Here is a 14073-nt window from a genome sequence, read left to right as displayed (position 1 = left end):
TGGTATCAGAGGATGTGCTAATGTCTAGACCGAGTGGATACATGAGTGCATGAGGGCTGAATACCAGTTGGCCACATCTCCCATTGTGTCGTGGTCAGTTTGAAGGGGGTGTGGCCTTACCCACCCGAGTGAGGGGGAAATGACTAGGCTGAGTTTAACCCAGCTTGAGGAATGGGTCCACTATCGACGATCCGGGCTCGATATTGGTAGGCGGATAGTGAGGTCTCTTCCATTTACCCAGTTGTGAGCTTAGATGGAGCGGCAAGCTGGTGTTGAGTGTAATGTACCCCGGTGATTGTCCAGAGATGAACTGTATTAATATGTGGATTCAGATGAGGACTAGCATGCTTGCGTTGCATCTTGTATTTGATATTTAGCCAGGTAGGCCTTGCATCGCATAGCCTTGGTATGGCTGGTAGCATTCATGGACTTACCAGCATTGTCACATAGCATTCATGGACTTGCCAATATTTTTACATAGCATTCATGGATTTATCAGCATGTTTTCACATTACTTTGATATTGCATTCTTAGCACGCTTATATTGCGCACACACTTACACCACCCTCTAAACTTTCTATAAGCTTATGCACAATAGATGCATGCAGGTGATGCTAGGTCGTAGTTGAGCTAAGGCAGGAGTGTGCAGCTGAGCTTTTGGAGCTTTTGATATCTCTATATTGCATTTCCCTCTATGCCTTGTACTCAAAATTTTGATTATAGTGGATACGGGGTGATGTTATTAGTTGTTGTTTGTGGGTTATGCATATGGTTATGCCTCTTATGAAACAAATTTATGTTGAAAATCCTCCTTGTAGGATCTCAGGATCAGAACCTAGTATATGGGTACCAGGAGCCGAGAATGGGGTAGTATGGAGGCTGTTGGCACCGGATTCAACGATCCAAAATTTCGTGAGCCCGGTTTCCGATTTTAGGGCGTGACACAATGGTCCACCATGGTTTGCGTGTACGTATCCATGATGGGGCCATTTTCCATGGATCCCACCATGATGTTCTTTATTGTGTAACTTGTTATGGCCATCTAGGCCTGAAATTTCATGGTAGGGATAGGGTTTTCGACCTGTTTTCCTGATGTATGGCCTACCTATTTAAGACCCATTTAATGTATATGTGGTATATCCATGAGAGGAGCTCATAGTGGTGGATCTCCTCCCACCACCAACTGTTCTCTCTCCCTCTCCCTCTCTTTTCATTTTTTTATGGCCCACCTTGCTACCCTGGGATAAACACAAATCTCAGCTTGATTCTAAGTTGGTGGGTCACACACGTGGACCCCACCCTGATGAACACTAGACCCACACCCTTTATAAGTAATCCTATTTTTGTACCTGGATAGCAACTTCTAAAAATTGTATAAAATCAATCATGCAAAGATCGGAGTTAAAACTTGGGAATGATATGAACCACAATATGAGCTAACTCTGGACCAAATTTCGTAGCCATCCAACGGTCTAATCATCCAAAGTATCAAGTTTACTTGGCTGTTGTCCAACAGCACGTGTGGGATTTCGATTTACCTAAAATGACCCATTTTTAACTCTTTTAATGAATGTATTAAAAATATATGTTCCATTGGATTCATAGAAATTTGAACTAGCTTTCCAATAGTATATAATAAGCCTCAATCGGAGTTCGAACGGCTGGAATCTTGGCCTTATACAAAAGATGTATTTGGGAGCTTATTATGACCATTCTTGTTTGGGCCATATCCGTGATTCCAACAGTCAAATGTATTTGATATTTGTTCTTAGCTTACTTGAGATAGTTAATAATCATATGTATGGTCCTTATGGTTAAATTCTTTCATAATAAAATTTAAAAAATTCTAGACCGATAAATACTTTTATAAGGATAAATCTTGTATTCTATGTGTGGTCCAGATGGATCCAAGGATCTGTATGGTTGGAAACCTATGAAAGGCCTGAATGACTTGTTCCCAAACCATCTATTGGATCAGATCTTCCAACAGAGAATCTGATCATAGAGATTTCATCAATATATTTCATGTGCTACTTGATGAATATGTTGGATCTATGTTATACATAACAATTATCCTCTCATTGACCCACTTAGGTGTGGGATCACTTGTTATTTATACATTTTAAAATGGACACCCATATATATTGTTATGTGTTCCTTATCTATGCTTCGCTAGCGTGTGAGCCCCACTTGCCATTGGATCTATTTCATTCCCTTTACACTTTCTGTTTGCTGAAAATTTTCTAAGTACTTAACTATATTGCATGTAGGCCTCTTTGACACCTTGGAGGGGACCCCACACTCTGTAGTTAAGGGTCCTACTTTGGGGATGTTTAATTATTATATAAGTGAACTGGGATGTCCCACCCTTTTTGTCAAGATTGATCCCTAAGTGTTTGGAAATTGGGCCCTAAGTTATGACAGACCCCATTGCTGAAAATTATCTAATTATTTGTGTTTTGTACCAATTTTGGGCCTCTGTAGTGGACCACACGCTGGAGATTTGAGTAGGCCACAACTTGGAACATCTAACCTACACTAATGAATAGATAAATAATATTTTAATTGGGCCAAATTAGGCCTCACATGATCAGGGAGTAGATCCCAAAATGGGGCTAGGTATGGTTGTGCAGAAAATTGTGCAGAAAATTAAAGTGCCTATGTTTGGCCCTATACCAAATATTACGTGTGCACAACCAGTTGGTCCCAACTTATAATTTTTAAAGTGCATATATAGTACAACCAAGGGCACCTTACGACACACTGAAATGTGGTCCCTTATGATCATGAGATATACTCAAAATTGGGCCAAAACTAATTTTGTACTATATTTCTTGCATAATTTCTCCAAGTACCATGTTTAGGCCATCACCGTAAATTGTACTCACCTAATCAATGAGGTCTGCCTATAATTTGTAAAGCCCATACATAAAGATACCAGGTGGTTATTTTCTTTCACCATATGTAGGCCCCACGTGATCATGAATCTGACTCTAAAACGACCCAGAACCAACCCTGCGCCAAAAGTCTGTTTTACATAGAATTTATGTGGGGCCACGTCAATAGGGTCTGCCACCTTCCCAAAGCATTTAATGCAACATATAACCTCTGAAAAACAACTTTCAAGTGTTGTTGGGCTAAAAACCTTAAGTGGGCCATCTAGCATAGGCTATCTTGTATGGGCCTTATCTTTCATGTAATGAGGCCCACCCTGATTTATGAATCCTATGCCCAGCCATGGGCTGCCTGAAATTGCGGTAATGACCACTCTAGTAGAAGTAGGAATAGGTCAAAGTGTCCTAGAGGGAGGTGAATAGGACTTTATAAAATTTTATGACAATTTAAAATCCTATTACCATTATCTGGATCTAATATAACAATTATCAAGATATCTTTAATTTAACCCCAATGGCTTCCAAGCCAAATAGAGGATCCAATCACAAGACTATTCAATATCCAAATATGACGGATGCACTGAGTGACTGTGTGTGAGATGTAATACTTATCAGTTCTAAATAATCATGTATCATATAATCATTCAGAGTAAACATAATAAGAGAATATGCAAATAACAATCTCAAACATAGTCATTTTATAGTGGTTCGGCTATATGCCTACTCCACTCCCGGTGGACGCACTCAACCCTTGAGTGTATCGGATTTCACTAACGGAGGTTTTAAATTAGGTTTACCTCAAACTAGTATAACCTACACAAGGCTGACTCTAGGACCTACACAAGGTACCTAACATGCCTACGTAGAGGCACAAATTTATGCCCTACACAAGAGCAAAGGTCAACATAAAGTACTTAGGTTTTATGCCCTACACAAGAGCAAAGGATCCACTCAAGGAACCTACCTTTTAAACCACTCAGGACAAAGATCCACACAAGGAACCTAACTTTTAGACCACATAGGTCAAGGACCTACACAAGGACCTAAGTTTATACCCTAAACAAGAGAAAGGATCAATACAAAGCACCCACACGTACTCTCCCATCAGAGGCCTACTATGAGGGCTTGAAAGGGGTGAGAATCACCTGTGACCTAATCCTACAAAAGGAATGATCAATAGGGTCTCTGGACTCTAATGACTTACAGATAAGTAGGTGAGCCCCATTATGCACGTTGATGAAGATCTCCTCCGTAATGATGAAGATTCTTCAGCTCCCTTTATCCACAACACTTGATGATGGTTCAATAAAGGTGATGGGTTGGGTCAAGGTTATGTTGGAATCCTACACTATTAGATGTTTTCCTATTTTAGAGGAGTGATTCCAAGCATTCAAGCATTCAAGGTATCCTAACTCAATGATTTGCCATTAAGATAGTAGTTGGAGGATCATTGAATGGGGAAGTTCATTCCTCAATCCACTCTATTGAATATCAATGATAATGGTGGATTGAAGGATGAACTTCCATGAGAAAATGAGTTTAAAGTAGGTAGGTAGTATACAAAACTCTCTCAAAACTCTCTCTATTTTTCTCACATTGTAACCAAGAGCAAGCTTCCTATATATAGGCAAAAAGTCCCAACGGTAATAAATAGGTCAAGTCTGACTGAGTTCGATCTCATCGGTCCTGACTTAATGTCATCGAACATATACTTTCAATTCCATTGAGTCAGGGTTTGATGATGCGAACTCAACTGAAGCATATACCCAGAAATTTTTGACTGACGATCGATGACATTGAACATGCATTGATGTTATTAAATTTTGAATTCCAATATCATCGACAATGTTTTCGATTCATTAATCTTTTCAATGAATATTTTAAGAAAGCTTGCAAGACATTTTTTGACCTAATTCGATGATATTGATCACATATCGATTTCATCGATTTTTGAATTACGATCATATCGAGACGATATCGATTCCTCAATCATTCACATAAGATTTTCCTTGTCAAGTTTACTAGAATAGTTTTGTCCTGATTCAATCGTATCAAGTTTATATCGATATCATCGTGATTTAAATTTCAACGATATCTATGTGGGTTTCGACTCCTCGAACATAGATGTTTTTCTTTCAAAAACTTGCTAGACACAACTTCTCCCATTTCGATGTCATCGATATTGTGTTGATATTATCGAGATTTCAATTTCTATGATATCGATTGTCCTTCGATTCCTCGAGCAATATCAAGAATATTTTCCAAGATTTTGTTGGATAAAGCTCTGAGACTTTTTGATATCATCGATTGTCCTTCGATATCATTAATATTTGAAATTCGATGTTACCAAAGGTACTTTCGATTTATCAAATATTTTTTCCAAAATACTTTGTGGTTGCTGGACATAAAGAGGACTCAATTCGATGTTATTGATACCAGTTCAATATCATCGAGACTGAGTGTTCAATTGTATCGACTAAGAATCGATGATATCGAACTTAGCTAAAAACTTAGAGAATTTTCCATTTTGAAACTAGATTTTCAGACTTTCAACACCTATGTTGTTCTAAGTTTTTCTTAATGTTTTTCTTAACCTGGGTGTTTTGGGATTTGGGATGTGAGGCTAAGTTTACCTATGATGAGCTCTGAACACACACCCGATTAAGGCAATGTCTTGAACAATCTTTATATGGGGCCCACTTGACTCATTAACTCAACACTCATGCTAATTGACAAACCAGGGCACTTTCACAACCTTATGAGGCCCATCATCATGTATGCTTTACTTATACGTTGCCTATCCTTTTCCTCAAATAGTATAAGGGCCGTGGGCCCCGTTGTGGTTCAGATTTTAAACCCAAGTAGACCACACACTAGGAGGCAATGGTGGTTAAATGTCCACGTTGTAAACCTCCCTAAGGCCCATAGATAAACCCGTTACCACCCTTACCTTATTGGGCTATCTCAAACTGTTGGGCCCCCATTGATGTTAGTGTACTTAGTCTAGTAAGACACAACAAAAACATACTTAGTATTACATCATGATACATACCCATACGCATCATTGGTATGCCTGTTATGAGGGATGATTAATCATAGCATATGCCATTGGGCTAAAATGTTTATGGGACTCCTTATGAGACGGAGTTACCCCCACATGATCGTGCAATATGCACAGGTTTGATACATGACTAGATGGTATGACTCATGCATCTCACATTTTGTGTGACATAATCGACATATTGAGAACATGCTTAGTACAACATCATGATACATGCTCATACGCATCATTAGTATGCTTGTTATGATGGATGATTGATCATAGCATATGCCATTGGACTGAGATGTTTATGAAACTCCTTATGAGATGGAGTTGCCCCCACATGATCGCGTGATACGCACAAGTTTGATGCATGACTAGATGATATAATTCATACATCTCGCATTTTGTGTGATATGATAGACATACTGAGAACATACCTAATATAATATCATGATACATGCTCATACGCATCATTGGTATGCTTGTTATGAGGGATGATTGATTATAGCATATGTCATTAGGCTGAGATGTTTATGGGACTCCTTGTGAGATGGAGTTGCCCCACATGATCGCGCAATACATGCAAGTTTGATGCATAACTGGATGGTATGACTCATATTTTGTATGACATGATCACTTTGCGCCTTAGCGACATCAGGGTTGCGGCTTCCACAGGTATATCGTGAATAGTTATATGGGACACCGAAAATGTTTGGTTTTCTCACTTGGGCACATGGGAAGTTGTTGGGTGAAAGTCCTTAAACCCCCATGGCCAAGGGATGCTCCAACGTCTAGATCGAGTGAATACATGAGGGCCTGAGTGCCGAATATCAGTAGGTTGCGTCTTCTACTATGTCGAGGTCGGTTGGAAGGGGATGTGACCATATCCTCCCAGTAGGAGGCAAAGCTAAGCTAAGTTTAACCAGCTCAGGGAATGGGTCCGCTATCGATAAGTCGGGTAGATATTAGCAGACTACTAGTCAGGCGGGTAGTGAGGTCTTTTCCACTCGCTGGACTGCACAGACGGGAGGGGCGGTAGCCAATTTGGAGTGTACTAAACTCCAGTGATGATCCCAGATATGTATGTTACTAATATGTGGACTTACTGAGCAAGAGTTACGTACTCAGTATTTGACTCATTCATTCATTCATTCACTATCCACTTGGGCTGATGGTGCGCAACCAAATCATTATGTGTACCTTCACAGTGGCCTAAATTTTGGTTGGGCGGGCGACCAACATGAGATCAGGAGTTTACCACATTGAGTCTAACTATCCAAATTTAGGTATGGGACTAGTTTGGATAAAAGTCCCTTGTGATGAACCCCACAGCTTGCGATACCATGTACTATCATCCCAACTACACACTCCAGCTTTGTCATTTCTTTTGTATTACATACTGCATTACATCCTCTACATATGAGATATTGTGATGCCCCGTCACTACGGTCACATGTGGGCGGAAGCTGATGTGGGCAGGGCCTAACGGGCCTGGGCAAGCTACCAATGGTTGGCAGGCTACTGTGTTGGTAAGTTACTGTGTACACAGTGATAGCAGAACCTTGTCCCACATATTTGTGGACTCGTCAGGATTTACTTATTGCATTACATCCTCAGTATATTACATTTGGCTTACTATGTCTCCACATTGCATAGCCGATCTACATTGCTTCCTTAATATATGACATTGGCTTATTATGTCTTTGCATCGCATAGCCTGGATAAGGCTGATGGTATTTATGGACTTGCCAGTATTTCTACTTACTATGATATTTATATACTTGGCACATGCATTGCACACACATACACCGCTCTCTAAGCTTCTTGTAAGCTTATGCATGACTGTTGCGTGCAGGTGACGTTAGGTTGCAGTAGCATTGAGCCAGGAGCATGTGCTAGAGCTTTGGAGTTTTGTTTCATATACGTATTTCCCTTTTAGCATTGTACTCGAATGATTTTATTAGTGGATATGTGGTGATGATGTTTTTGTGACTTGGTTATGCTGTGGTTATGCTCCTTTATAAAAACAACTGTGCTGAAAATCCTCCTTGTAGGATCCTAGGATCAAAATCCGACTTATGAGTGCCGGGAACCAAGAATGGGGTACTACGAAGGCTGTCGGCACCGGATTCAACGATCAAAAATTTTATGAGCCCGGTTTCCAAGTTTGGGGCGTGACAATGCTTGACACCATGCTGGTACTTGAAGTTAACCGGTGGAGGCCACCATTTGAAGAATTGCCTCAAACTGATGTAGTGCCTCTACCGTTTAACCTCAAGGCACTGAAGCTTGACCTAAAACCTTTGCCCTCTGATTTAAAATATGTCTATTTACGTCAAGATGAGACATACCCGGTGGTGATTTCTTCTCACCTCGAGCAAGAACAAGAGAGTATGCTTGTCTCTGCTCTCATTAAGCACAAGGGAGCCCTTGGATGGTCGATTGCAGACCTCAAGGGAATTGACCCTTCGATTTGTACTCACCATATTTGTCTAGATGATAATACGAAGACCTCTTGGCAACCACAACACAGACTAAATCCAAACATGAAGAAGTGGTTAAGGCCAAAGTTCTAAAGCTATTAGATGTGAGTATCATATACCCTATATCGGATATCCAATGGGTGAGTCCAACTCAGGTGGTGCCCAAGAAGTCCGGAATCACCATAATAGCCAATGTCAGCAATAAACTCGTGCCAACTAGGGTGACTAGCAGTTGGAGAATGTGTATTGACTACCAGAAATTAAAAACCATCACTAGGAAGGACCACTTTCCTTTACCCTTCATCGATCAAATCTTGGAAAGGCTAGCTAGTACTCATACTATTGCTTCCTTAATGGGTATTTGGGTTACAACCAGATAGAGATAGCCCTTGAAGATCAGGAAAAGACCACATTCACATGTCCCTTTAGCACCTTTGTTACCGAAGGATGCCATTCGAACTATGTAATGCCCCCACCACTTTTCAGCGATGCATGTTGAGTATTTTTTCTGACATGGTGGGGCAATATCTAGAGGTCTTCATAGACAACTTCTCTGTCTTTAGTCCATCTTTTAGCGATTGCTTAGAAAATCTTAAACGTATGCTAAAAAGATGTGAAGAAAAGAATTTGGTACTCAATTGGGAGAAGTACCATTTCATGGTTCGTAAGCGAATAGTCCTTAGACATATCATTTCGTCTAAGGGAATTGAGGTAAATAAAGCTAAAATTGATCTTATCTCTACCCTACCCCCACCTAAAAGCATATGAGACGTGCGATCCTTCTTAGGACATGCTGGATTTTACAAAAGATTCATAAAGGACTTTAGTCACCTCTCTCATCCTTTATACAATCTACTTCCAAAGGATATTCCATATGAGTGGATTGAGCAATGCCAAGAAGCTTTTTCTAAGCTCAAGGGCATGTTGACTACCGCACCCATTATACAGCCACCTGATTAGAATGTTCCTTTTGAACTTATGTGTGATGCATCTGACTATGATAGTGGGGCAGTGTTAGGCTAGAGAAGAGAAAAGAAGCTTTATGTTATTCATTATGCAAGTAAGATGCTAAATTCAGCCCAAGTGAATTACTCTATTACGGAAAAAGAACTCTTGGTCGTAGTATTCGCTTTGGACAAGTTTAGATCTTACTTGATCGGATCCAAGCTCATTATCTACACCAATCATGCAGCACTCAAGTATCTTCCTTCAAAGAATGAAGATAAGCCCCTCTTGATAAGATGGATCCTCCTACTCCAAGAATTTGATTTGAAAATAAAAGATAAAAAGGAGTAGAAAATATAGTAGTTGATCACCTTTCGAGGCTTGACCTCCCTGATTCCCTTGAGACGGCACTCATAAATGGCATGTTCCCTGATGAACAATTGTTTAAAATCTCTCACCTTGGTTTGCTGATATTGCTAATTATCTTGCCACAGGTTTCATGTTAACACATTAGACTGCACAAAATAAGAAAAAAAATTTCACCGAGGTACGCAAATTCTTCTAGGATGATCCTTATTTATTTAAATATTGCCCAGATCAAATTTTAAGGAGATGTGTGCCAGACAATGAACACCAAAGTATCATCTCCTTCTGTCACACTCGGACCAATGGTGGTCACTTTTCTACCAAAAAGATCATGGCCAAAATCCTGCAGTGCGGCTTTTATTGGCCCACTATGTTCAAGGACACTCATGAGTTTTGCAAAGCTTATGAGTGTTGTTAAAAATTGGGAGCATTATCCCATTGGAATATGACGTCTCTAAACCTTATTCTCATAATTAAAGCATTTGATTATTGGGGCATCGATTTCATGGGACCATTTCCCCAATCTCATGGGAATTTATACGTTCTATTAGCCGTAGAGTATGTCACTAAATGGGTCGAAGCGATCCCGTGTCTGAACAATGACCATCAGACAGTCATTAAGTTTTTAAAAGAGAACATTCTTTCCAGGTTCGGAATGCCTCATGCCATCATTAGTGATAGAGGCTCACATTTTTGCAATAGGCTATTTACAAATTTAATGAAGAAATATGGCATATCCCACAAGGTGAGCACTCCATACCACCCACAAACTGGTGGGCAAGATAGGATTTCCAATAGGGAGATTAAACAAATTTTAGAGAAAACTGTTAACCCTGACCATAAGGATTGGTCAATCTGATTGACAAATGCTCTATGGGCCTACCGTACTGCATTTAAAACTCCTATTGGAATGTCTCCCTATAGACTTTTTTATGAGAAAGTTTATCACTTACCTGTGAGTTGGAATATAGAGCCTACCGGGCTATTAAGAATCTAAATTTTGATTTAGACAACGCTGGCTCATTGCGCAAGCTACAGTTGAACAAACTAGAGGAGATCTAGAATGATGCATACGAGAACTCAGTAATTTACAAGGACAGGATGAAGGTGTTCCATGATAAGAACATCCTTCAGAAATCATTCTTGACCGCCCAGAAAGTCCTTTTGTACAATTCTCAGTTACATCTTTTTTCGAGAAAGCTCCGATCACGTTGGTCCGACCCTTTCACTATCACAAATGTCTATCCTCATAGGGCTATTGAGATAAAGAATCCGAACAATGGCAATAGGTTTAAAGTGAATGGACATCGTTTAAAGCCATTTGTGGAGAAATTCAATTCAGAGGACATGTCCATACCTCTGACTGATCCTGTATACCAGGATTGACCTCCTAGTTTGATGGATGTATAGGTAAGTTTATCGCTTTCATAGGACTAGGGTAGTTTGCTTTTTATTATTTAGGACAGTTTACTTATACTCTATCAAGTTTCATTTTGTGCTAACCCATTTTATGTTGAGATCCGTAGAAAAGCTTCAAAATTCCTTCTTCCATATACTATCTTTCTAACTTCATCTCCTTTATTTCTGTTGCCTCTTTTGAATCACATGTTTATTTCTTATACATTGAGGACAATGTAGAATTGTTGTGGGGGTGTGGGGGATTAGGAAACCGAATCAGTGTTTTCCTCAGTTTTGGGCAAAAAATTTTGAAAATTTCTCAATATTTTTAGGTTGAAATATGTTTGGGAAGCAATAAATTGTGCACTAAGAATGCTTTGAGTATGATAAGATAGAGATTGAATTTTGAATTGCTGGAGTCTAATCATCTAAGTAGCTTATCACCTAAGTGCTTATGCTCAATTGATTAAGAGGTAGTTTGATTATCATGTTAATTTAAATCACAGGACACATTTAATTTGTCTTCTGTAAGACATGCTAGAAGTTCTGATTGTTAGTATATGAATCATTGATAGATGGTGAGAATCGAGTCTAGAGAATTTTATCCACCTTAAAAGAAGAAAAGAACTAGTTAAAAAATAGAAGATCTACAAAAAGGTCATGAAAAAGAATGAAAAGAATGAAAAATCTTGAAAAGAATGCAAAATTAAAGAATGGATAAAAATTGATCATCAATAAAAAAAATCAAAAATCGGAAAAAGAAGGAGAAAGGGATGAGTTCGGAATCAGTACTTAAGTTCAAACCAATCTTGACGTGAAGACCATGGTTAACATTATGAAACGATAGTATTCGTACGGAAAGTAAGTTGATTTTCATTGAGCACATTGAAAAATATGGTATATAGACTTATACTCTGATTAAAAAAGAACTTACTTGATTGGTTGCCTATGTGATTTAGCTCTAGGGTTTTCAAATCTCACTTTCGTATCTTATCTCTACCCATTCATACTGGAGTAAATAAAAAATTTGTTTTCAGAGAAAGGATTTTGAACTTGAGATTGATGATTATTTATCGCATAGTTTGCTCGGGACTAGCAAAATGCTGGTTGGGAGTTGTGTTGTGGGTCAAATATTGCATATTATCCCCAATTTATTTCTTGGATTTACAAACAAAATATGGCTTAACGGTGTATTTTACATGTGTTTGTGTTGCAAGGTGAATTTAAGAGCTTGGATTGAAAAGAATGCTAAAAGCATGGATTTAGTGCTTAAGAATTGCCAAAGCAAAGAAGGGATCTTTGGAGACCAAGATTGAAGATTTCAAGACTCCAAGATCCATGAAAACCAAGTGAAGAATAAAGGAAGTCGAAAGAACAACTACAGAAATCACAAAGACTGTGTCATCAAGAACCATTCGATGACATTGAAGATCCATTCGATGACATCGAACACTGGTCGATGACATCGAATTTATGAGGGAAAAACGAGTTAGTTGCTAGACATATTGGGTGCTTCTCTCGATCAATTAAAGACATGTTCGATGACTCGAAGAAAGGTGCTCGATGACATCGAAGATTGCTTGATGACATCGAATTTATTGAAGAAATTGAAGCAACTCGCTGAACTGTTTTGGACAAATTCTCGATGACTCAAAGACCTGTTCGATGGATCGAATCTTCGCTCAATGACATCGAAGGACGGTTCGATGATACAAAGACTTACGCAGTGCGAAAGGAGAAAAGGCGCGACTTCCCGATTCAAACCCCTTCGATGACATCGAAGGGTGTTCAATGACATCGAACCAGTTATGTAGTGTTTACGTGGATTGCGTAAATTTGATCTAATTTTACAATTTTGCGGAACTTTACCTATAAATAGGGGTTTCCTAAGTCTTTCGAGGATATCAAGGGTTGGGAGAAGTAGAGCAAAAGGGCAAAGCCGCTTCCCAAGAGTTCTTCTTCCATTCTTCTTAGTTTTTAATGCTTTCTTCTAGGGTTTTAGTTCCAATCATGACTATGGTTGGCTAAACATCTTAGCTAGGGCAAAGAGTTGAAGCTTATAAGAAACATCTTAGCTTGGGATGTCAGCTTTGTTTTGATTCATGTTTTATTGAACTCTCTTGGATTCTAGTTTGATTATAAGGAATATTTTTAGTTGTTAATGGTTTATTGTGACAAATTACAATAGATCTGCAATTGCTTTGAATATCTTCTTTTCCTGAATTGAGTTTGTAAAATTAGTAAGTCCCGTTGTTCACCATCATCCCTTGGACATGGTAGGATGACAGAATCCTTCCTAATCTTCAGAATTCTCTTATGATTGGTTGTGAGATTTGTAAATCTTGTTGTTTGCCTTGTCTCCTGGGCATGGTTAGGTGATGGAATCACTTCCAAATCCTCACAATTTTCATCCATTGATGTTAAATTCATGAGAATTTCAGAGATCTAACAAATCTCTTCTTACCAATTGGATAATATAGGACTCTGATTCTAGTTATGTCCTTAAATCAAGCGAGGTAGCATCCTGAGAACCTACAAGTGGATCCTTGAAAATCTTTGTTCCCACCTTTAATTTCTTAAGTTTCTAAATTCAACATTTCACAATTACTTCCTACTTTCCTGATTTAGGTTAGATCTTCTCCTAATTTTGATTTTAATTACTCTCAGAATAGACACACAAGATTAGTCCCTGTGGATTCGACTTCGGTCTTACCGAGATTATTACTACATCGCAATCCTACACTTGGGGTTGTGAACACAGCTCCTCTTAGCAGATGTAGCTATGCATCCCTGATAATCATACCATGCTCCTCATCAATCTGAACAGGAATATTATTTAAGCCACCTGCACTACCTATACGGTTATATATACGATGAATGAGTGGCTAGCTCAGCGTGAATTCCCCTCAAGATTACACACCGCCACATTAGTCAAGCATAGTTT

Source organism: Magnolia sinica, chromosome 2, assembly GCF_029962835.1.
Source record: "Magnolia sinica isolate HGM2019 chromosome 2, MsV1, whole genome shotgun sequence".
Taxonomy (NCBI): domain Eukaryota; kingdom Viridiplantae; phylum Streptophyta; class Magnoliopsida; order Magnoliales; family Magnoliaceae; genus Magnolia; species Magnolia sinica.
Note: the sequence above shows the minus strand (reverse complement) of the source record.